General features: G+C 52.3%; 1 protein-coding gene and 1 pseudogene across 1 annotated transcript in view; both read right to left on the minus strand.

Moving 5' to 3' along the window:
- LOC134432755 (zinc finger protein OZF-like) overlaps positions 1 to 17,602 on the minus strand; it is a 68,593-nt gene extending 50,991 nt beyond the window's left edge. The window contains exon 1 of the mRNA XM_063181659.1: positions 17,574 to 17,602. The gene's annotated coding sequence lies outside the window, so the exon portion shown is untranslated. The remainder of the gene's footprint in view (positions 1 to 17,573) is intronic.
- Positions 16,568 to 17,211, minus strand: LOC134432823 (zinc finger protein 436-like; annotated as a pseudogene).
- Positions 17,603 to 20,884: the final 3,282 nt, after the last annotated feature.

Raw genomic sequence — 20,884 nt, forward strand, 5'->3', positions numbered from 1 at the left:
TGGGACCCCCCAAAATCTGGGATCCCCAAAATCGGGGGCACCCAAATCCGGGACCCTCCAAATCAGGAAACACCCCAAAATCGGGGACCCCCCAGGTCTGGAACATCCCAAAATTCGGGAACTCAAAAATCTGGGAATCCCAAAAATCTGAGGACACTCCAAAATCGGGGACCCCAAAATCGGGACCCCCCAAAATTTTGGGACACCTCAAAATCCGGGATCCCCAAATCTGGGACATCCCAAAATCTGGGACCCCCAAATCTGGGAAACCCCAAAATCGGGGACACCCCAAAATCCGGGACCCCCCAAATACCAAGACCCCAAAATCAGGGACCTCAAATCCAGGACCCCCCAAAATCTCGAAGCTCCAAAATCCAGGACATCCCCAAATCGGGGACACCCCAAAATCGGGGGACCCCCGAAGCTGGGGCACCCCAAATCAGGAACCCCACATCCCGAACACTCCAAATCCGGGACAGCCCCCCAAAATCCGGGGACCCCAAAATCTGGAACCCCCAAATCCAAGGCCCCCGAACAAAGCCCCGCGCCCCCTCTCCAATTACCAGGCTCTGCCAAAACAGAACCAGGACCCCCCACAAATACCGGGACCACCCCCAGATTCTGCTACCCCCCCCCAATAAAAGGGCCTGGACCCCCAGCATATCAGGACCCTTCCCCAGAATAGTGGGAACCCCCCAAATACCGAGACCCCCCCTAAAAGAGCTGGGACCCCCCCAAATACTGGGACTCCCTCCAAAAAAGGGCCCGGACCCTCCACCCCCATAATACCGGGACCCCCCCCAAATACCGGGACCCTCCCAAGTACAGATCCAGGGCCCCCAAAATACTGGGACCAGCCCCCCAAAAAAGGGGCAGGAGCCCCCCAAAATATCGGGACCAGCCCCCAAATTCCGGGACTCCCTCTCAAAAAAAGGGCGGGGAACCCCCCAAAACGATCAGCCCCTCCCCCAAATCCGAGACCCCCCCCCAAATGCCAAGAACCTCCCAGAAAGGGCCGAGACCCTCCCAAAAATTGTCGGGAACCCCCCCAGATACAGGGAACCCCCAAAACAGGAGCCGGGACCCCTCCCCAAACACCCGAACCCCCCTCCCGCAAAAAGGGGCCGGGACCCCCCAAATACCGTGGACCATCCCCCAAATTCTGGCACCCCCCCAAAAAAGGGCCAGGATCCCTCAGCTACCGGGAGCCCCCTCCCCAAAGATGTCCGGGAACGCCCTCCCCAAAATACTGGGGACACCCCCAAAAACAAGGACAGGGACCCCTCAAAAATTTCGGGGTCCAGAACTCCCCCAAAAAAAGGCCCAAGACCCCCCAAAAGAAGGGCCAGGACCCCCCCCAATTAATGGCACCATTCCCGAAATTCCGGGACCCTCCCCAAATAAAGATGAGGGACCGCTCCAAATTCCGGGACTCCCCAAAAAGGGGTCGGGATCTCCCCCCAAATACTGGGACCCCCCCCAAAATGGCCGGGACCCCCCAAAACAACGGCTGAGACCCCTCCCAAATACCCGGACCCCACAAGGAAAGGGTCGGAACTGCCCGAAATGCCCAGAATCTCCCAAAAGGGGCCGGGACCCCCCGGACCCCCCCAAAACCAGGGTCGGGACCCCCCAAATACCAGGACCCCCCAAAATAATGGCCGGGACGCCCCCCAAATCCGGGGACAGCCCCAAAAGAGCGGGGACCTCCCCAAATCCTGGGACCCCCCTAATACCGCGACCCCCCCCCCAAAAAAGGGGCCGAGACACCCCCAAATGAGCCGGGACCCCCTCTAAATACCGGGACCACCCCCCAAATTCCGAGACCCCCCCAAAAAGGGGTCCCCCAAAATACCGGGACCCTCCTCAAAAAAGTCGGGACCCCCCCCCCAAATCCCGGGACCCTCAAATGCCGGGAGCCCCGAAAAAAAGAGGCAAGACCCCCTCTAAATACCGGGACCACCCCCCAAATTCCGGGACCCACCAAAAAGGGCCGGGACCCCCCGAAATACAGCCAGGACCCCCCAAATACCGCGACCCCCCCAAAAAAGCGGCCGGGACCCCCCAAAATCCCAGGACTTCCCCCGCCCCCCAAAGTCTCGGGACCCCTCCCCAAAAAAGGGCGGGGACTCCCCCAAAACCCTGAGAGCCCCCAAAATCCCAGGATGCCTCCCCAAAAGGAGACAGGACCCCCAAAAAGGGCCGGGAACCCCCCAAAATCCCAGGACTGCCCCAAAAAGATCAGGAACCCGCCCAAATCCCAGGACCCCCCCTAAAAAGGAGCCCCCCAAGTCACTGACCTGATTTTGGGGGGGGTCTCGGCTGGTTTTGGGGGTGTCCCTGTTGATTTTGGGGGTGTCCCCGTTTTTGGGGGGGTCCCCGTTTTTGGGGGGTCAGGGCCGAGCCCCCCCAGGGCCCCCCCCGAGCGGTGAAAGGCCCGAGGGGACCCCCGGGACAGGAGGAGCATTGGGGGGGGCACCGCGAATTGGGGGGGAAACGGGAATTGGGGGGCAAAGGGGGGAAATTTGGGGGTTCAGGGGCAAAATCGGGGGCGCTCAGGAATTCGGGGAGCAAAGGAAATTTGGGGGCACAGGGGACTGGGGGTTCGGGGAATCACGAGGGGACTCAGGGAATTGAGGGGGCGGCTCCGGGACTTGGGGGGCCAAGGGGAATTTGGGGGGATCGCGGGGGATTTTGGAGCTCTCGGGTTGACTTCCGGGGGGCTCAGGAGGGTTCAGGGGGCGATTTTTGGGGTTATTTTGGGGGGGGTCTCGGGGTGGGTTAGGGAGGGTCTCGGGGTGGGATTTTGGGGCGTTTGGGGGGATTTTGGGGGTTCCCGGGGTTGGTTAGAGGGGTCTCGGGGTGGGTTTGGGGGGATTTTGGGGGAATCCCGGGGCGGGTCAGGGGGGGCCAGGAGGAGGTTTTGGGGATATTTTGGGGCGGTTTCGGGGATTTTGGGGCTCCGGGGGTCCCCGCTCGGCTCCGTTCCCGCGCTCCCCCGCGTGCCCTTGCGCCGCTTCCGGGTCCGAAGGCCCCGCCCCCCAGCACCGCCCCTTCCCGGCCGCAGCCAATCAGAGCCGGGCAGCTTGCGAAGGCCACGCCCACTGGCGAGGCAGCGCCCCCTGGTGGATCCGGGAAAAGCGACGGGACCCCTCCCCAAAACGGGGGGTGGAGCCCCCCCAAAACACCAAAACTGCTTAAAACACTCAAAAAAATAATCTAAAAAACCCAAATATCCAAAACTCAGAAAAATCCACCAAAATCCCCCCGAAAAACTAGAGAAAAATCACATAAAAGCCCTAAAAATTCCATTTTTTTATTTTGGGGAGGGGTCTTCAAGGGTTTTAATTTGGGGAGGGGTCTGCAGGGGTGGAGCCCCCAAAACCCTGCAAAAAAAACCCAAAAATGCCCCAAAAATCATAAAAAAACACCCTAAAATCTCATTTTATACTTTGCGGAGGGGTCTACAGAGGTTTTAATTTGGGGAGGGGTCTGCGAGGGATGCAGCCCCAAAACCGCCCCCAAAACCCCTAAAATCACAAAAAACCCCCAAAATCCTGATTTTTATTTTGGGGAGGGGTCTCGGGGGACTTAATTTGGGGAGGGCTCTGCTGGGGGGACCCCAGACCCAAATGGAGACCCCAGACCCAATTTGGGCCTCAGACCCCTCCCCAAATTGGGACCTCCACCCCAAATCCCGCACCTGAGACCCCTCCCCAACTTGGGAGCCCCCAAACCCAAATCGCGACCCCAGACCCAATTCGGGGTCCCCCAGCCCGGTCGGGACCCCAGACCCAACTTGGGAGCCCCCAGACCCAAATCCTGCACCCCTCCTGGGTTTGAGACCCCTCCCAAATTGGGAATCCTCTGAACTCAAACTGGCAGCCCCCAGACCAAATTCCGGAGCCCTGACCCGGTTCGGGACCCCAGACCCAAAATAGGAACCCCCAGACTCAATTTGGGAGCTCCCACCCAATTCATGACCCCAGACTCAAATTAGGAGCCCCCAGACCCAATTCGGGATCACCGAGCTAATTTGCGATCCCAGACCCAAATCGAGAGCCCCCAGACCCAATTCGAGGTGACTAAGCCCAGTCTGGACCCCAGACCCAAACTGGGGGGACGCCGACTCAAAATGGGAGCCCCCAGACCCAAATTGGGAACCCCCCTGGGGCTGAGACCCCTCCCCAAAATTGGAAGCCTCCAAACCCCATTTGCGACCCCAGACCCAATTTGGGGTCACCCAGCCCAGTCGGGACCCCAGACCCAAATGAAGACCCCAGACCCAATTCGGGTCGCCGAGCTCATTCAGGACCCCAGACCCAAACTGGGAACCCCCAGACCCAAATTGGGACCCCACCCCAAATTGGAACCCCCGGACTCACACTGGGACCCCCCAGACCCAATTCAGGATCCCCATTCGAGTCCCAGACTCAAATTGGGAACCCCCAGACCCAAATCCCGACCCCCTGACTCAATTTGGGGTCCCTGAGCCCGTTTGGGACCACAGACCCAAAATAGGAAGCCCCCAGACCCAAACTGGGAGCCCCCCTGGGCTGAGACCCCTCCCCAAATTGGGAGCCCCCAGACTCAAAAGAGGCTCCCCCCTCATCCTGAGACCCCTCCCCAAAATTGGAGCCCCCCGACCCAAACTGGGGGGACCCTGACCTGAAGTGGGGGAGCCCTCCTCGGCCTGAGGCCCCTCCTGTAACACAGAGCCCCCAGACCCAAATTGGGAATCGGCTTCAGAGAGAGAGCCCTGCTAGGGGGCAAACCCCAAACCGAGACCCCAAACCGAGACCCCCAGACCCAAACCCCGACCCCAAACCGAGACCCAGACCCAAACCGAGACCCGAGACCCAAACCTGACCCCAAACCGAGACCCCAGACCCAAACCGAGACCCCAAACCGAGACCCCAGACCCAAACCGAGACCCCAGACCCAAACCCTGACCCCAAACCGAGACCCCAGACCCAAACCCCAAGGCCAAAGGATACGGGACAAGCAGGGGCTGCCCCAAACCCAAACCCCAAAGGGTATGGCATGAGCAGGGACCTCCCAAAACCCCAAATGGAGCCCCCAGACCCCAAATGGAGCCCCCAAACCCGGACCCCAGACCCCAAAGGAGACGGGAGGAGCAGGGCCCCCCCCAAACCCAGACCCCAAAGGATTCCCCAAATGGAACCTGCAGACCCCAAATCCAGAGCCGACCCCCAAAGGATCCTGGATGAGCAGGAGCCCCCAAAGCCCAAAGCGGACCCCAAACCCCAAACCCTCACCCCAAAAGGAGCCCCCAAACCCCAAACGGGGCCCCAAAGGACACGGGACGAGCAGGGGCCGCCCCGCCAGCCCCCCTGGAGCAGCTCCTGGGCCAGAGAGGCCAAATGGGGGTTGAAAAACCCCAAAATAATCCCATAAACATCCCAAAAACATCCTGAGAATCACAGCAAAAAAATCCCAAACTTATCCCGAAAAACAACCACAAATCACCTCAAAAACATCCCAAACTCACCACAAAAACATCCTGAAAATCACCTCAAAAACATCCCACAAACATTCCAAAACCACCCCAAAACCATCCCATAACCTTCCTGAGAATCACCCCAGAATCACTCCAAAAACATGAAAAACCGCCATAAATCACCCCAAACCTCACCAAAAATATCCCAAAATCACTCAAAAAACGACTGCAAACCCATGCCAAACCACCCCGAAACCCATCCCAAAAACCCCCAAAAATATTCCTAAAAATACGCCCAAAAACATCCCAAAATCTCCCCAAATCACTCCAAAATCCCCCCAAAAAACGGCAAATCCCCCAAAAAATCCCTGAGAGCTGGGGACCCCCTCAGTGACCCCAGGAACAGCTCCTGGCCAGAGAGGCCAAATGGGGGCCAGAAACCCCAAAATGATCCTAAATCTCCCCAAAACACCCTGAGAGTTACTCCAAAATCATCCTGAAAGCTACCCCAAAATCACCCCAAAATGTCCCAAAACCGCCCCAAAAATCTCCATAAATCACCCCAAAGCCATCCTGAAAACCGCCCAAAAAAACCTCCTGAAAAAATCACCCCAAATCCCCCAAATCGTCCCAAAATCACCCCAAATTCCCCCAAAAGCCCCTCAAAATGCCTCCCAAACGCCCTCAAAGGTCCCCAAGCCCCGGCAAAACCCCAAATCCCCCCCAAATCCTCCCAAATTCCCCCAAACTGCACAAAATCCTCCAAGGCCCCCCCAGCCCCCTAAAATCCCCCAAAACCCCCAAATCTCCCTTAAAACCTCCCTCAAAAATCCCTCAAAAGCCCCTAAAATGCTCCTGAACACCCCCAAATCCTCCAAACCCCCCAAACCTGCCCCAGACCCCCTCAGGGCCCCCCAAATATCCCCAAAACCTTCCCAGGACCCCCCAAATCCACACAAATCCCCTCAGGACCCCACAAAATCAACCCAAACCTTCCCATAAAACCTCCAGAAAATAAAAAAAAAAAAACCCCAAAATTCCCAAAAACTCCCCCAAATCCCCCCTAAAAACCCCCAAGCACTCCCAAATGCTCAAAAAATAACCCCCAAAACCCCCAAAATTCCCCCAAAATAATAAAGCCCTCCCAAAATCTCCTCCAAAATCCCCCCAAACCCAACAACCCCCCCAAAAAAAAACCAAAACCTTTGGCAGGGGGTTTGGGAGAATTTGGGGTTTTGGGAAATTCTTGGGGTATTTTATTTGGTTTGGGAGGATTTGGGGAGATTTTAGGGGGATTTTGGGGGCTTTTGGGGGATTTTACTTGGCTTGGAAGGTTTGGCTGGATTTGGGGGATTTTTGTAGTTTTTTGGGGGGTTATTTTATGTTTTAAAAGGCTTTTGGGGCTTTTGGGGGGATTGGTGGATTTTAAGAAGATTTTGGGGCTTTTTGAGAGGACTTTTTAGGTTTTGAGGGGATTTTGGGGGATTTGGAGGGACTTTACTGGGTTTGGAGGCGATTTTGGGGTGATTTTTTGGGGTTTTGTGGGGTTTGGGGGAACCTTTGGGGGTTTTGAGGGAATTTTTGGGACTTTTAGGGGACTTCATTTGGTTTAGGGGGATTTGTTTTATGGGCGGGATTTTGCAGGGATATAGAGAGATTTTGGGGTTTTTTGGGGGCATTTTTGGAAGGTTTTGGGGGATAATTTTGATTTTTCTGGGGTATATTATGATATTTTGAGGCGATTCTGGGGGCTTTGGGGGCATTTTTGGTGATTTTGGGGGCATTTGTGTGGTTATGGAGGGGTTTGGGGGAATTTTGGGGGTTTGTGAGGATTTTGGGGGGTTTTGGGGGATTTTATAGGTGTTGAGGGAATTTTAGAGGGTTTTGGGGGGACTTCATCGTGTTAGGGGGATTCCTGGGGTTTTTGGGGCTGTTTTGGGGGTATTTGGGGGGTCTGGGGGGATTTTGAAAGGATTTATTTGGCTTGGGGGGATTTTTAGGTTTGGGGGGGGGGTTTGGCATGGTTTTTGGGGCATTTTGGGGCCATTTGTTTGGATTGGGCGATTTTGGGTTGGTGGGGGGGAATTTTTGAGGCTTTGGGGATTTTGAGGGGATTTGGGGGAGTTTTGGGGAGATATGGAGGGATTTTGTGCTTTGCATTGGGGACTTTTGGAAGAATTTGTTGCATTTTGGATTATTTTGGAGTGTTTGAAGAGATTTGGGGGGGCTGTTTGGGTTTTGGGAGGGATTTGGAGAGGATTTTGGGGGGACCTGATTGGGGTTTTTGGGATTTTTTTGGGGCAGGCTTGGGGTATTTGGGGGCTTTGGAGGGATTTTGGGGCGATTTGGGAGTTTTTGGTGGGATTTTTGGGAGGATTTGGGGGAGATTTTGGGGGACTTTATCAGGTTTAGGAGATTCTTGGAGTTTTGGGGGTGGTTTTAGGGGGATTTGGAGAGTCCTGGGGGAATTTTGGGGTTCTTTGGGGGGGATTTGGGTTTTTTTGCGGTGGTTTTAGGGGAATTTGAGAGGATTTTGGGGCATTTTTAAAAGTTTTGTGGGGATGTTGGGGGCTCTTGGGGGATTCTGTGGGGTTTGGGGGGGCTTTGAGGGATTTAGGGGAATTTTGGGGTGTTTTGGGGAACTTCAATGGGCTTGGGGGGATTTGGGCAGATTTTTTGGGTTTTGGGGGGATTTTAGAGGAAATTCAGGCAGATTTTGGGAGGATTTGGGGGTGTCTCGATTTGGGCAGACAGGATTCTGCTAAGGAAGGCAGGAGCCTCTCCTGAAATGGAGAATGTAAACCCTCCCCACCCCTCCAAATTGCTATAAATTTTAAATTAAGGGGCTCTCAGGCAAAAAATATGGGAGTAGGAAATAACAGATCTTTATTAGGGAAAAGAAAAAAAAAAGGATAAAATCAACAATGCAGTGCACATGAACAACACTGACAGAGTCAGAACCCAGCCTGACACCCTGTGGGTCAGGGTGTTGGCAGCAGTCCCATTGGAAATGTGGCTCAGCCCTCCTGCAGTGTCAGGGGTGGCTCTGCTGCAGCAGGATCCTGTAGAGAAGGATGGATTCCTCCTCTGAAGACCCAGTGAGAGAAGAGGCAGCTGCTGTTCCTCTGGGGAATCCCAGGGAGAAAGCCGTGCTGGTGTCTCAAAAACTTCTGGATTATATCTGGGTGGGAATGCTTGGCTCCTCCCTCTGGGCAGAGCATCTCACAATGGGATTTAGAGTTCTTATCAGTCATGCAGTGACATTCGATAGTCTGTTATCAGCAGATGTCCCCTTCCAAGGGAGGAGTGATTGTGGTCACTCAAAGAGAGAGAGAGAAGGCAAACTGCCCACTCGACAAAATATAATCTGCCATGCAGATGGTAATGGAAAACATCTCGCATTGCAATCTTCAACATTCCACCAAGGTGTCACCGTGGTCTCCTGAGTCCAGGTAACAATTCAGAGTTGAGATTCCACCATCGTGTCACCATGGTCTCCTGGGTGACAATTCACACTTGGTTCCATGAGATTCCACAGTGTCACCATGGTCTCCTGGGTCCCATGAGGCCTCTCTCTGTGTCACAGTGCTCTCCGTGGTTTCCTGAGAAGCTGATGTGTTGACAGTTGACCCTTGGTTCCTCGAGATTCCATTGCATCCCAGTGGTGTCCCTGGTTTCATAAAGCCCAGGTTTATCACAAGGGAGCCTTGGTTTCAGGATATTCCATTGTGGCACAATGGTCTCACCACTCTCTGAGGCTGCACCGTGAAACAGTGGGCACCTGGTTCCATGAGATTCCGTGGGGTAACAGTCAATTCTTTTGCTTCTTTTCTGCCAAGGTCGGGACGAAATCCCAAGACAGAATTTCTTGTTTGGACTCAGGTGTTCATTAGCCCTTGTCTCTAGAACAGTCTCACAAGCTGTGAGTTCTGCAGCACTTCACTAACAAGGTAAAAATGGAGCCCCATCTCTCTCTCTGCAAGGTCTTTTAAGAATAAACTGTCCAATTAACAAATAACACCTAAATTGTTTTTACTTTTAACCCAATAACCAACCACCCATGCCTAACAATGGGGACTTTTTTATCCAATTACACAATACCACCCAAACTCAAGGAGGAAGAGGAACAGGAGAAGGAGAAGGAGAAGGAGAAGGAGAAGGAGAAGGAGAAGGAGAAGGAGAAGGAGAAGGAGAAGGAGAAGGGGAAGGAGAAGGAGAAGGAGAAGGAGAAGGAGAAGGAGAAGGGGAAGGAGAAGGAGAAGGAGAAGGAGAAGGAGGAGGAGGAGGAGGAGGAGGAGGAGGAGGAGGAGGAGAGGAGGAGAGAAAGAAAAGAAGAAGAAGAAGAAGAAGAAGAAGAAGAAGAAGAAGAAGAAGAAGAAGAAGAAGAAGAAGAAGAAGAAGAAGAAGAAGAAGAAGAAGAAGAAGGAGAAGGGAGGAGGAGGAAGAAGAGGAAGAAGAAGTAGAAGAAGAAGGCAAAGAAAAAGGATCAGCCTCCACCCTAAAACCTCCATCTTGCTTTGTATATATTACTATATTCTAAAACCTTAAACTCCAAGTTTTCCACCCTGTGATATTACACCCTTCTATTCAAACTCCACACCCATAATCCCAGTTCTATCATTCCATTTTGGAAGCCTTCTCCACAGCCTCAGATCAAATGCAGTGTTCTCTTGGGGGTCAGTGTCTGTCAGCTCAGAAAGTCCGAAATTAGCAGCAGCCAGGGTTCCAACAGGTAACAATGTTCTCCTGTGTTCCAGTAGGTTCCATCAGGCCCAGCTCTGTCCCCATGGACACCTGGTTCCAAGAGATTCCATGGGGTAACAATGTTCTCCAGTGTTCCATCAGGCTGAGTGTCACCATGGACACTCAGTTCCATGGGCAGTGGCTGTGTCCCAGTGGCACCTGTGTTCCAGGGCACCCTAGTCTGACCAGGCACAGTTTGTTCCGGGACATTCCATGGAGTCCCAGCGGTCACTTGGGTTCCGTGCAGGTGCCTGGGGAGCGGGAGCTCAGCCCAAATATCCTGCGGGTCCCTGGGCTGGTGTTTTTTGAGGGGAACCTTTGGATCTTGCAGGGCTCCAAAGCTGAGCTGCGGATGCCCCTTGGGACAGAGTGGAGCATGATGGAGCCAGGAGACCCTGATGGAAGCCAGGAGACCCTGATGGAAGCCAGGAGACCTGATGAAGCCAAGGCTGCAGCGGGACACAGAGGGACCTCATGGGAGCCAGTAGACTGTTGTGAGGCTGTGGAACAACGTGGCACCGAACTTTCACTGGGGCTTGACAGAAGTTCCTGGAGACAAGGAAGAGCCGCAAGGCTCCGGAATCAGCGTCTGCAGGAGGATTTCCTGCTCCCTCCTGGGATGCTGGTGGACAATAAAGCCTGTGTCAGCCTCCCAGGTGTCCGGCTGTGTCACCAGTGGGGGCCACATCTGGGGAGACGCCCCATCAGCCCTGGCCCGGCTGCTCCTCCTGGCTAGGCGTGGAGCTGCTGGGAGCCTGGGCTGGGGGGGATCCTCAGGGCTGTGCAAGGAAAGGTTCCCCACAAGCAGCACTGGAATGAGATGTGCAGTGTGAAAAACGCCAATCACTTGTTTTTACAATTTTACAAGTTTAATATTAATAAAATGTTTATAAAAATAGTAATATAATTAGAGTAATAATAATTTGGACAATTTGAATTAGGACAATATGAGACAATAGAGACAAAGAGTTATAGACATCTGGGTACCTTTTTCTGGGCACCGCAAGCCTGAAAAATGACCCCCGGTAACAAAGGATTAACCCTTAAAAACAATAGCCTGTTGCATATTCATACATGTCATACATGATGCATAAATTCCATTCTAATACAGGATTCCGCCTGGTCATCGTCATCATCTTCCTCTGAATCCTAACAGTGCCTTCAAGGTGGGAAGGATTAGTTTCTTATGATAAGAAGGCAATAAATTCATTTTCTCTGGAAGATTTAGGTGTCCTGTGGCTGCTATCTTGCTGCAAGTCCTTACTTTAAAAAAGAATCCTACATAGCACAGTTTCTATTTCAACATTTTTATAACCTAAAGCTATATTTAACACACTACTAAAGAGAATTAATACAGCATTACTTTCTAACACAAGACATATAATATTCATTTTAATATTTGCAAAAAGCCAATCATAAAATATGTATTTTTCACATACTGGGAGCAGCCACTGCCAGTGTCAGGACCCCCCAATGTCACCCTGAGGGCCATCTGCAGCTCGGCTTTGGAGCCCTGCCAGCTGCAAACATCCCCCCCAAAAAACCCCAAACACAGGCACCCCCCGGGATGTGTTAAAAATCAATTGTTTTCACTGGGACTTGAGTGGTTCTGAAGTGACAGATCGACCCTTCTTTGCTTTTGGAGTGCAGAGAGATGGAGAAGGGGAAAAATTAAGGCCAAACAAAAAGGCGAAGCAGCCAGGTGTGTTCCCAACATGGATCACAGGGAATGTGAGTGACCAGGGCTGTGCCCAAAGTGCCTCCTCCAGTGGGGGGTGGAGCTGGAGCAGCGCACGAAGCTCTGCCCGCACTCAGGGCACTCGCAGGGCTTCCCTTACCGGTGCCTCCGTTGGTGTCGGGTCAAGTGAGAGCTGCTGGTGAAGCTCTTCCCACACTGGGGACACTCGTAGGGCCTCTCCCCAGTGTGGATGCGCCGGTGGGTGACGAGGGTGGAGTTGTGCTTGAATCCCTTCCCGCAGTCGGGGCATTGGAAGGGCCTCTCCTCTGTGTGAATCCGATAGTGCAGGAGGAGAACGGAGCTGGTCAGAAACCTCTTCCTGCATTTATCACACTCGTAGGGCCTCTCCCCACTGTGGGTCCTCTGGTGCTGGATAAGGTCACAGCTCCTCATACTGAGATCATACTGGGACCATACTGGGAGTGAGCAGGAGCCTGCGGGGGGCAATTGAGACCATGTTATGGGCAAATGGGATACACTGGGATTGACTGGAATGGTGCTGAGGGTGACTGGGAGCAGCTGTGAGCAACTGGGAACACGCTGGGAGCAACTGGGAACAACTGGAAGTGACTGGGTGCATACTGGGGGTGATTGGAAACTGCTGGGCTTATACTGGTATGAACTGGGATCATGCTAGAGGTGACTGGCATCATACTGCCAGCAAGTGCCACTACACTGAGGCTGAATGGGAGTGGTTGGGAGCAAATGGGATCATACTGGAAGGAACTGGAAAGATGCTGGAGGGAACTGGGGTACACTGGGAGATACTGGGAGTGACAGAAACAAAAGTTAGGGTGAAAGAGAGCAACTGGAACCATGTGGAGCACAACTGGTTCATACTGGCAGGGACTGGGAGCACACTGGGCTCATCTTTGGGTCATACTGGGAGGGACTGGATGAATACTGGGAGTATCTGAGAGTGACTGGGAACACACCCTGCACATCATCCCCCATACTGGGCCTGACTGGAAGCAACTGAAACCACACTGGGGGCACTGGCATCAGACTGGGAGTGACTGGGAGCAACTGGGATTAGACTGCAAATGACTAGGATCTACTGGGAGCAGAGTGGGTGTGATTGGACCCTGACTGGGGGTTACTGGGAGCTACCAGGCCCTGCTGGGAGCCAACAGGGAGCATAATTAGAGCAACTGGGAGCAACTGGGATAAAACTGGGGGCAAGTGAACCAAGCTGAGGGAACTGGGAGTGCCTGGCAATGACTACGAGAATGTTCAGGGCAACTGGGATATACTGGGAGGGTCTGAGACCATATGAGTGGTGACTGGGACCAGACTGGGAGTGACTGGGAATGTGCTGGGGGAACTGGGAACATGCTGGGGGCAAGTGGGAGAGAGTGGGGCCCTGCTGGGAGAGACTGGGATCATACTGGGAGAGCCTAGGACTACACTAGGGACAACTGGGAGAACTGGTTCAGCCGTCCTGGTCTGGATGGTCCCAGTCCATATTTGATCCCACTCCCTATTTAATCAAAGTCCGTATTTGATTCAAGTCCATTTGATCAAAATCCATATTTAATCCCAATCCATATTTGATCCTAGTTCCATATTTGATCCCAGTTCAAATGATCCCAGTCCTTATCTGATCTCAGTCCAAATGTGACCTCAGTCCATATTTGACCTCAGTCCATATTTGATCCCAGTCCCTATTTGATCTCAGTCCATAGTTGATCCCAGTCCTGTTTATCCCAGTTTGTATGGTCCCAATCCATAGGATCCCACTCCATAGGATCCCAATCCATATTTGATCCCAGTCTAAATAATCTCAGTCCAGTTTATCCCAGTCTGTACAATCCCAGCCAGTGTTTGATCCCAGTCCATGCTTGATTGAGTCTGTATTTGATCCCAGTTCCTATTTGATCCCAGTCCATATTTAATCCCAGTCCATAGTTGATCTTAGTTCATATTTGATCCCAGTCTAAATAATCTCAGTCCAGTTTATCCCAGTCTGTAGGAACCCAGTCCATTTGATCCCAATCCATATTTGATCCCAGTCCATATTTAATCCCAGTCCATAGTTTATCCTAGTCCATATTTGATCCCAGTCCAAAGTTTATCCCAGTCCTGATTTGATCCCACTCCAGTTTATCCCAGTGCATAGTTGATTTTAGTTCATATTAGATCCGAGTCCATTTTTTATCCCAATTCATATTTGATCCCAGCTCATATTTGATCCCAGTCTAAATAATCTCAGTCCAGTTCATCCCAGTCTGTACAATCCCAGTCCATATTTGATCCCAGCCCATAGCTGATCCCAATCCATATTTAATCCCAGTCCATATTTGATCCCAGTCCCTATAATCTCAGTCCAGTTCATCCCAGTCAGGATGATTCCAGTCTATATTTGGTTCCAGTCTGTATTTACTCCCAATCCATATTTGACCCCAGTCATTATTTGGTCGCAGTCCATTGTTGCAGTCGAGGCGGTCACAACACAAAGCAGAGACCACAAGCAGTCTCAGTTGGCGACACTTTATTAGTGAACATGGCTGATCTTTTATACACTTTCCAATTGTTTACCCTTCTTCTACCTTAACTATTGGCTGCAATAAGTCAATACCATGCTATTGGTGAAAAGTTATAGTGACTTCATCTAACTCTCTAAAAATGCTTCGTCCAGCTGCAAAGTGCTCTTATCTTTCTTCTCTCAATCTCCTTGGTTACAGCCTTGGAGAAAGCTCCTTATCAGCTTCTTCTTCTTCTCGCTCCCTTAGCTAACAGGCCTGCTGTTAGCCTCTCCCACAGTCCATAGTTGATCCCAGTCCAGTTTATCCCAGTCTGTAGGATCCCAATCTGAAGGATCCCAGTCCCTAGTTGATCCCAGTCTATAGGTGATCCCAATCCATATTTAATCCCAGTCCATATTTGATCCTAGTTCCATATTTGATTGCAGTCCAAATGCTCCCATTCCACATTTGATCCCAGTCCATATTTGATCCCTTCAGTTTATCCCAGTCTGTAGGAACACAGTCCATATTTGATCCCAGTCTATATAATTTCAGTCCATTTTATCCCAGTCAGGATGATCAAAGTCCATATTGGATCTGAGTCCATATTTGACAGCAGTCCCTATTTAATCCCATTCTATTTGATCCCAATCTATATTTAATCCCAGTCCCTATTTCATCCTTGTTCCGTATTTGATCCCAGTCCAAATGAAACCAGTCCATATTTGATCACAGTCCACATTTGATCACAGTCTGTATTTATTTCCAGTCCATATTTGATCCCAATCCATATTTGATCCAAGTCCATATTTGATCCCAGTCTATATTTGATATGGTTTTAATAATCTCAGTCCAGTTTATCCCAGTCTGTACAATCCCTGTCCATACCTGATCCCAGTCTATATTTAATCCAGTCCATGTTTGATCCCTGTCCCTACTTGGTCCAAGTCCCTATATGATCCCAGTCTCTATAATCTCAGTCCAGTTTATCCCAGTCAGGATGATCCCAGTCCATAGTTGATCCCAGTCCCTATTTGATCCCAATCCATTTGATCCCAGTCCATATCTGATCCCAGTCCATATTTGATCCCAATCCATATTTAATCCCAGTCCCTGTTTGATCCTAGTTCCATATTTGATCCCAGTCCAAATGATACCAGTCCATATTTGATCCCACTCCATATTTGATAGAGTCCCTATTTAATCCCAGTCCCTAACTGAGCCCAGTCCCTATTTGATCCCAGTCCCTAATTGATCCCAGTACATTTTTGATCCCAGTCCTTATTGCCCTGCACACATTCCAAAAGTCTGGAATTCCAGCTCCCAGATAGAAAAAGATGTTCCTGCCCTTGAAGGCAAATGGAGCAAAATCCTACAGAGACATTTCCCTGCCAGCCTTCAGGACTTCAGCTCCTGGGACTGGCAATTAAAATAATTATTGGGAAATAAAATAATAAATAATCAGGGGACGGTCTGTGGGGACAGAGGGGTCAATTAAATCAGGGCAGGGTCAATTAAATCAGGGGAGGGTCTTTGGTGGTCACTGAGGCAATAAAACAAAGGAGGGTATTTGGTGGTCCCTGGGTCAAGGGAGACACTGAGAGAGAAACAGAGCAGGCAAAGAGAGGCAGGAGAGAAAAGGGACACAAAGACAATGAGGTGAGAAGGCGGCACTCTGCAAACAGAACTGCAACAGACTGAACATGAATGGGAGAGAAATCAGTAAGTCTCAGAGTTTTATTTGCTATCAAATACATCCCACACACCCAGCCCCACAAATCTCCATCCCACCACTCTAACTGAGACCCCATGACTCTAAATCATCTCCCAACCACATCTCAGCCTGGTGGCTGTGGAATCGAATGAGTTTGGTGTGGGACTGAGATTTTTGAGGTGGGTTTGAGCCTTTTGGGGTAAGATTGAGCTGTTTTCACTGGGATTTGAGTGGTTTTGAGGTGACAGATCCATCTCTCTTGGTTTTTGGAGTGCAGAGAGATGGAGAATAGAAAAAAATTAGGGTGAAATTAAAAGTAGAAACAGCCAGGTGTATTCCCAACATGGATCACAGGGAATGAGGGGCACCAGGGCTGTGCACAAAGTGCCTCCTCCAGTGGGAATGGAGCTGGAGCAGCGCACGAAGCTCTGCCCGCACTCGGGGCACTCACAGGGCTTCCCTTACCGGTGCCTCCATTGGTGTCGGGTCAAGTGAGAGCTGCTGGAGAAGCTCTTCCCACACTGGGGACACTCGTAGGGCCTCTCCCCTGTGTGGATGCGCTGGTGAGTGACGAGGGTGGAGTTGTGCTTGAATCCCTTCCCACAGTTGGGGCAGCGGAAGGGCCTCTCCTCTGTGTGAATCCACTGGTGCTGGAGGAGATGGGAGCTGGTCGGAAACCTCTTCCTGCATTGATCACACTCGTAGGGCCTCTCCTCACTGTGGATCCTCTGGTGCTGGATCAGGCTGGAGCTCTGGCTGAAGCTCTTCTCACATTCCCCACACTCATGGGGCCTCTCCCCAGTGTGGATGAGCCGGTGCCTGACAAGATGGTGGTTCTGCCTGAAGCCCTGCCCGCAGTTGGGGCAGTGGAAGGGCCTCTCCTGTGTGCATGCGCTGGTGCTTGAGGAGATTTGAGCTGGTCGGAAAACCTCTTCCTGCATTGATTACACTCGTAGGGCCGTTCCTCAGTGTGGGTCCTCTGGTGCTTAAACAAGTTGGAACTACAGCTGAAGCTCTTCCCACACTCCGCGAACGTGTGAGGCTTCTCCCCATCATGGAGCTGCTCATGGAGCACCAGCTCCGAGCTCTGGCTCCATCTCCGGCTGCCTTCCCGGCCCAGGCTGGCTCTTTCCCCCTCAGATCCCCGCCGGCTGCGTTTGCAGCCCCTCCTCGTGCGGCATCTCCGGGGCTTTTCCTCCCCGTTGGCTTCCTGCGCCATGGAGCTGCTCAAAACGGCCTCTTCCACCAGGTTCTGCCGCGGGCATTTGTCCTCCCTGCTCTCCATGCTCAGCTCCTGCTCTGGGGGAGGAAGGACAAGGACAGGATGGGATTTGCCTCCGTGCCACAGGCAAGGGCAAGGAGATTCCCCCAGGGCTGAGCTGCAGCCGGGGCCGTGCTGGGCTGGGAGATGGAGCAACACAGAGGGGAAAGGGGCACTGACTTCCTCCTCACCTGCCTCAGTGTCCCGGGGCATCTGCCTCTTCCTTGCAGCCTCCCAGGCCTTGGCAATGGGAAATCCTGGTTTGGGGAAAACAAGGGATGAGCACAATGTCTTCGAAGGTCCCTCTGCCCAAGTCCATCTCTACAAGTCATTGGCCATCTGGGCTACTGAAAAAGCTCCCAAACACCCAGATTCAGCCCTGAAAAAGCCTCCCAGGAGTTCCCTGTCCCTGGTCCCTCCCCTCTGGTGTTCGGGGGCTCCCCCCTGTCCCAGCTGCTGGGGGTCACGCTTGGATTGGGGGTCCCCCTTCTCCTTGGTGCCTGCCCTGCCCAGGCTGCTGGCAGTCCCAGCAATGCCAAAAGCTCCCCCGGCTTCGCTCTCCCCACTTCGGGATGCCACAGCTGTTTGGGCTCGCGGGCTCCCTTCTCCCCTCATTCTCTGCTCTGGGCTGCAGCAGCGCCAAGGAGTCCCCCCTGCCCCTCTCCAGGCTCTTGAGGCTCCCGCCAATGGCGGCGCTCCCCCCTCTCTGGGCTCCCCAATTTGGGCTCCTGGGGGACACAGGGCTCTGCTCCTCCAGGCTGCCTCTGCCGGCAGCGGCCACCGCCACCCCCCGATGTCCCCCCGAGGGGCCTTTTCCGCTCAGCCTTGGACTGCTTCATTCTCCAAACATCCCCCCAAAACCCCAACCCAGGGACCCCCCGGGATATCTGGGCTGAGCTCCCCCTCTCTACTCACCGGCACGATTGGGGGGCGATGATCCCACAGGTGGGGGCTGTGAATTCAGGCAGGGCTCGACCGGTGGTTCCCTCAGCTCAGCGTTGATCCACCTTTGTCCCTCCTCTTCCATCCCCCCTCCTCCTCCTTGCTAACCCCACCTCTTTCTACTCCTCCCCTCCTCCTCCTCCATAGCCCCATCTCCCCCTCCCTAACCCCGCCTCCTCCTCCCCCTTCATCCCTGCCCTTCCCATCCTCCTCCTCCTCCCCCAGCAGCAGCCACACCCTCGGTGACCCGTTCCCGCAGCCCTCGCAGCCTGCGGCAGGAGCGGGGATGGAGCCGGGACAGGTCGGGATGGGCAGCGCGGTATTGGAATATGAATCCCAATATTACCAGTTAGATTGTGCCTGGGCCAGTCTGACCCTCGCTGCTGGACCAAAGGCAGGAACTGTGGTGTATCATCCCAGAGACACCTTGGCTTGCTGGAGGTTGCAGCTGGGCACTGAACAAGTCCAGGCTTGTTAGGAACTCCGTTTACTTCAGGAGGAATGGCTTCTGGTGGTGGTGAAGAGAAAAAGAGATGGATTCTGCTGGAGGGTTTAAATTCAGAGGTTTATTCCATGGTTACAGAGGTCTGAACGTGAGCAACTGCTCCAACAGAATCCCGGCCGCATGGTCTGATCAACTTTTTAAGCTCAGGGACAGGGGGAAGGGGAGGGAACAGGTGAGTCACCCAACCAGGTGAGAGGGGCAGGGTCTCAGGGAGGGATGACACCCAGACAGGCCAATGACCCCCAGGCCTGAGGGGCATCCTTTGAACTTGACCAACCACACGACGCCTTGCTGGAATGTTAAGCCTGATTGACAGCCCAGCAGGGGGTGAGGGGGGAAGGGGAAGAGAGGTATTGGCACACCTGGGGAAGGAAGTTTACAACACACTGCAACATCTCCCCCTAGTTTTGTTTAAAAAGAAGAGGACTGTGTTTGTGGTGCAGAATGATTGCCACCCCATGGTTGGTAAATCAGTTCTTCCTCTACGGGAGGGTCAGTGTTTTCCACTGAAGCCTCCAGGTCATCCATTGGAGCACTGAGGGCTTCCAAATGGTAGACTTCAGGAGGGGGAGATGAGCTTGAAATTAACTTGAGAACCATGCGTTTGATTAGTCCAAAGGCAATGGTAACAACTACAATAACTATAACCAAAATAAACAGCACTAAAAACACAGTTTTCAGAATAGATCCCAACCAGCCCGAGAGTCCCCAGCCATTGAACAGTCCACTCAGCCAGTCGTCAGTTTCTCTCTTGATGTCGCTCACCATGGTTTTCATCTTGTCAATTGTGGCATGTACGTTCTCTGCCTTTGATGACAAGTCAAGACAGCAGAGTCCTTCAAATTCTTCACAGCGATGGTTGTGCAGAAGGAGCAGATAGTCTATGGCTGCCCTATTTTGAATGGTGGCTTGCCCGGTAATTTCCTCATCTGATAAGAGGTCACTCAGGGCAGTAGAAGTGAGGTTTGCCTGTTTTGTAACCCAACATTCCAATCGGCCTAATTCTCCCATAGTTTTTGCTGCCGAGATCCACAGCAGAAGGACTGTAATTGCGGTGGCCTTAAGTCTGGACCAGTGAACAATTTCTGAATTACAGTCAGGGTCTAATTGCCTTAGGTCTCTTTTTTTGATAGCCAATGTATGTGTGTTGTTTTTAGTTTGCCAATGTATTAGGTTTGTTCAATTTGGTGTTAATAGGCTCAGCTTGCCAAAGGTACATGGACCTCCGAGCAGACGAGGAGGGAGATCTGCCCATGCTCTGTCTCCACATATTAAAAACACACCCTTTGGGAGTTCACGAGGCTTGTAATCACCACCAGATGAGTGCATAACTAAGACTGAATTTTCACACCAGTTCTTGTCTGTGTAGTGTGGGTTGCTAGGGTCAGGATAGGTGTTTGGTTTAGCTTCAAGATATGGTAAGCGGGAATTGAATTTAAAGTGAATGCAAAAGGTTGCATTCATGGAGCCTAAGAGATGGAACTCTTGTGGCTCCCTTTTTGACACTGGTAACTTTCTCGCCCACTCCTGCCAAAAAAGTAAAAGATTGTCAGCAGGGTAACGGCCAGGGGAAGGTGCGAGTAAGTTAACTTCATTTAAGGCACTCCACATTGCATTTGGGAACTCTGAGGATTTAAAAGGAACTCCCACCAGACAAGTTGACAGGGGGTCAGAGGCTGTTGCGATGGAGAGGCAAATGTGATCTTGTCCAAGGGCTCTGGCCAGAGTGGTCCATACATTTGCTTTGGGCTGAGGGACTAACCAGGAGGTCGCTGGAGAAATGATCGCAAGTAGGACGAGAAGCAGGCTCGGTCTCATGGCGTCTCGAGACTGCACACGAACAGCAGGATCTAAACCGGTAAAAGGAAACTTAAAACAAACATATATTACAAACAATTCACGATAGGAGGCTTAAATGGAATTTCCTCCAGAGAACATGTGCGGCGTTTTCTTCTCCAGGCAGCATGAGCAACCTGGGCTGCTTCTGTAGATTTCTCTGAGACCTTGGGAACATAGGGCTTTACCCATTTGGAAGGAACCCACCTTAAACCAGAG

This window comes from Melospiza melodia, assembly GCF_035770615.1.
Source record: "Melospiza melodia melodia isolate bMelMel2 chromosome 7 unlocalized genomic scaffold, bMelMel2.pri SUPER_7_unloc_1, whole genome shotgun sequence".
Taxonomy (NCBI): Eukaryota; Metazoa; Chordata; class Aves; order Passeriformes; family Passerellidae; genus Melospiza; species Melospiza melodia.